The following is a 5,000-nucleotide window of genomic DNA, read 5'->3' as shown; positions in this document are numbered from 1 at the left end:
ATCTTTTCATATCGCAAAAACCACACTTTCCACTGCCATTGGTGTAAGGCTTACACTTGGCTAAGATCTTCCAATGGATGTTGTAACTGACCCTCTTTTTCTTTTAAGGACCATTTATAACTGGATAATTTGGTTGTTTTTCTTTTTTCCCAGTGTCTAAAAGCGCAAGATGTGATTGTTGAACCTGGCTTTAACATTCCTCCCACAAATACCAATGGATCAGCACAAGATCGGTTTAGGAAGGACATTATCCAAATGATGAAAACTTTCGGTCGTAGCGTAACTACAGATACCAACCTGATGGTTGTCAATTTCCTGGATATTCCCTTAGATTTAAATAAGAATATTTACAAGCCTTATAAGAAGCCCAACGATAGACTTAATTATGATAATGTAGGTTCCTGGCATCCCCCCATAGTGTTTAAAATTTAGTTAAAACATTAGCAAAAGAATTTCTAGACTTTTCTCCGATGGGGACATCTTTAATAGTGTTGCCCCAGCATATAATAATGCACTAAAAGATAGTGAATTTAGCGAGAAAATAACCTATACACCTGTTACCAGTCCAATAATAAAGAAAAGGAAACTTAGGAATAGGAAATCTATCTGGTTCACACACCCTTATTCCCTCGAAGTGACCTTTAATATAGGTAAATATTTCTTATCACTTATAGATAAGCATTTTCCAATCAATAATAATTACAGAAAGCTCTGCATTAGACATAATTTTAAAAATATAATCGCATTCAACACACAAAAACAACAAAATGAAACCAGCAGGAATAAAAATTTGTGCCCACTAAATGGAGTTTGCATGTCCAAGACCACCATTTATGAAGCCACCGGATTCTATGAGCGTGGGTTGACCGCGGTGGGAATTGAACTCGGAGTGCAGAAAGCTGAAACTCAGACAACGAGGCCACTAGAGTGCGGGCATACCGTAGAATGTATGTATATTTTATGTAATAGTATCGGGTGTGTATAACGTATAATATATACTGTATTCGTACTTTTGCGTACAAGGTAATGTACACGTACGCGCGCGCACCCTCAAACATACATATACATGCGTGTGCATCTCGTACATGTATGTGTATATATATATATATTATGTGTGTACATTCGTGCGCATGTGTGTGTGTATACACACAAAAGTTTATCAGTAACTTCAGAGTTTCGCCGGAAGCCAGTTTCATCAAAGTGTTTGACAATACTTACCACAATCAAACCTCCGGAGTCACTGTCAAGGTTTTTTCTGGGTGTGTATATATGTATCTCTCTCCTCTCTCTCTCTTCTCTCTATATATAATATATATATATATATATATATATATATATATATATATATATATATATATATATATATGTCTTGTCTGTCTGTCTGTCTGTCTGTCTGTCTGTCTATCTCTCTGTCTATCTATCTATCTATCTATCTATCTATCTATCTATCTATCTATCTATCTATCTATCTATCTATCTATCTATCTACCTGTCTGTCTGTCTGGCTGTCTATTATATATGGTGTATATTTCTCTATAAACTCACTACCTTAACCTACAATACCTTATACACAAAAGCATGCATATAGTATAAATTCTACACTATACACACTCAACACTACAACTTGCAATATACATACATAAATATATTCTGCATTATGCTCAACACTTTAAATGCAATAACTATTCAGTTCCGATATACGACACGCGGTATACACACTCAGTACTACACGTTCTACTTTAACGTATATACACTGCACTTCACAACCCACAAACACGTGTGTCCACAACTATCCATTCTATCTAAGACAATTAGACTGTCTTTTCCTTGAAGATGTGTCAATCACGAAGAATTATTGATTCTTGAAATTGTCCCACTTTCTCGTTTAACATTGGTTCCATTTATCGTCACGCGTTGTTCTCTCTGCTCTGGAAATGGAGATAACTTCAACAAATGTAGAATTTATCCTTTATATTCTTTATCCTTTTGCTTGTCCCGTGTATTACCTGTGATACACAGAACATATTTCCTTGGCGTCTACGCATTATTTATTATACACATTTCTGATTTCTTTCAACCTCCAGAATGACTTTAGGTCTTATGAAAGGAAAGCTTAATTATTACTACGAACGTATGAAACAAGGGCCAACTAAAAATCTGAAAACAAGCGGGGGTGTTTGAGACAAACTCATGAAGATTCTTTGGACATGCAAAGGGTTAATATACCCTTATTCCTATTTGTTGGTCAAATACACGCTACTCTCAATTTTATACCCTTACCTCATTTTCGTTTCAATTTATACATGATATATACATAAAATTTACATAAAATACATACAGTATAAAATTAATAAGTGAAATACTTTCAACTCAAACAATAAATATTATACATGTATTGGTGTTAAAATTTGAATCTCCTTTGCTTTTGATGATAAATATCACGTTGTTCAATCAACTGAACTATCTCCTTATTGTTTGGGAGCAAGTAGTTGAGTATTCCACTGATAAATGAATTGTAAACATAATCCTGAAGCAGCGTTAAGGGGGGAAAAGGACAGCGCAGGAGCGTAAAAGAAGAGAAACTGAGACCCAATCTTCTGCGTGGTACCATTGAGACTATAAGGTTCAAGTAACTTCAAAGGAAGTACTTGTATTCCTAAGGTGCATTGCAATATCGATGCGCTTCCTAACTCCGGTTGCGAAATCGTGATTGCAACAACCTAACTATTAGGTTATGCACCCTCTTGCAATAGGTATATGAAGAAGGACTATGAGGAATTTAGGGAATCAGATTGAAACATGAGGATGTTATAGGTTTGTAGATATTCCCCCAGAAATATATTGGATGTAGAAATCATAGCAAAATAGTGATTTGTGAATTGGAGAGAGAAGTAGATATTCAATAATAAATTTCCGGAATGTAAATGGGAATTTGTCAAAGTGGAGATACTTAGTGAAGTACTTGGAACTTATATTAAAATAATTCGGAAAGTGATTTTTATGGTGTTTTTTCCCTCACTAGGAAACTTTTCGGCTACGCACAAATGGCATTATCTTGTACCGGTTATATAGGTTTGCTTTACTTTAAGATCATTAATTTAATTTCCCATTTTAGTGTTTTGTCCTTTCAGTCAATCCTTGTGCCAAAATTTGAAACCAATATGTATATATGGACTAATACAGTTTTTAATCAGCAATATTGCAAATAGAAAATATTGTTAACTAAAAAAATGGCGTTTCTATTAGTTTATCTAACCACTGTGTGTACAGATGTATGTATCGTATGCATTTCCCAAGATATATACACACACACACACACACACACACATATATTATATATATATATATATATATATATATATACACACTCATGCATATATATGTAGTAGTTGCACACTGTGTGTGTGTGTGAATGTGTGCGTATTACAGAGGATAGTATGTATCACTCAAATATATATATATATATATATATGCACACACATACACACATGTATCATATTAATTCAGTGATCGTTCGTTCGTAGTAAGTTACATAGAATGTATTAGGGAGACATCGTCAACATAAAATGTTATCTATGCATTAATACAGGGCATTAGCTACAAACAAACAGGAATATGCGCACATACACATATACATACACACATATGTGCACGCACACTCACGCACACAATTTTACGGGTAGTGGATAAATATACGAGATACATACAACATGTTAGCTACATATTTTGAGTGAAGGGTGGCTTCGTATGTATATTCGGGGTGGATGGTAGGGTAGTAGTTACTATACGTTCTGTTGGATGCCAGATACATGCTAAGGACGTAAACGGTGCATAAGTTTGTATTAAGGTTGATGGAAGCTAAATGTTTTCGTTAGCTGCTGGTAGGTATGTGTTTGGGATTGGGTAAAGCTGGTTGCTAGGTAAATAGGTAACCAGGGAGGAAGGAGGTGTATGTTGTCCCTTCCTCACACATAAACACAAGCTCCTCTTCCTCTTCCTCATCGTCTTCCTCTCCTCCTCCTCCTTCTCACCATTATCATCATCACTACCACCACCACCACTACCACCACCACCACCACCACCACCACCACCACCACCACCACCACCACCACCACCACCATCATCATCATCATCATCATCATCATCATTCTCCCCCTACCCGTTCATTATCATTATCTTTATCATCATCAACATCATCGTTGTCATCATCATCGTCGTCGTTGTCGTCATCATCATTGCCGTCGTCACCATCGTCGACATTGTCGTCATCGTCGGTGCCATTGTCGTTCTTGTTGTTTGCGTTGTTGTCATCATCATCATCATCATATCATCATCACCACCACCATCATCATCATTAACGTCACCATTATCCTGTCACCACCACGTATTCGTTCAGTCCTCCCCCCCCCCCACCTGCCTATGCTTCGTTGATTTGTGAGTTTATATCAAACTGCTGATATCACAACAATTTGTTGTGTGAAACTTGAATACTGTACTCAGCAATGGAGAAAAAATGGAAACCTTTGGCACGCGGATCTTTCGCAGACTGAACAGGACAAAATGGAAAGACACGGTAGTAAATGATGCAGTATTAGAAAAGCCGAAAGACCAAAGGTACTTAATCTCCAGAAACAAGTCTACAAAACTTTCATATTTTGATCATAATGCCCAAGACCATCACGACGGCTAGTTACCGCAGCACTACACAACTTTCATCCTCTCTGCTTGTCAACACAAACGGTAACCTCTTTTATTCTTTCCCTTCCATCCGCTCTCCTAGCAGTCGACAAAAGATAAGCATAACTACCTACGAAATAAACAATAGAATTTATATTTGTACAATAACATCTCTAAGAAGTTGTATCTTGCATTGTAAGAAGACAATAAAGGCCATATCAACTAATAATTTCCCCTCTCATATTTTGTGAATATAATCGTTACATACATATATACATACTAGCAGTATCGCCCGGCGTTGCTCGGGTTTGTAAGGGAAATAA

The sequence above is a fragment of the Octopus sinensis genome, linkage group LG11, assembly GCF_006345805.1.
Source record: "Octopus sinensis linkage group LG11, ASM634580v1, whole genome shotgun sequence".
NCBI lineage: Eukaryota > Metazoa > Mollusca > Cephalopoda > Octopoda > Octopodidae > Octopus > Octopus sinensis.
The sequence above is the reverse complement of the archived record's forward strand: the minus strand, read 5'-3'. Positions refer to the sequence as shown.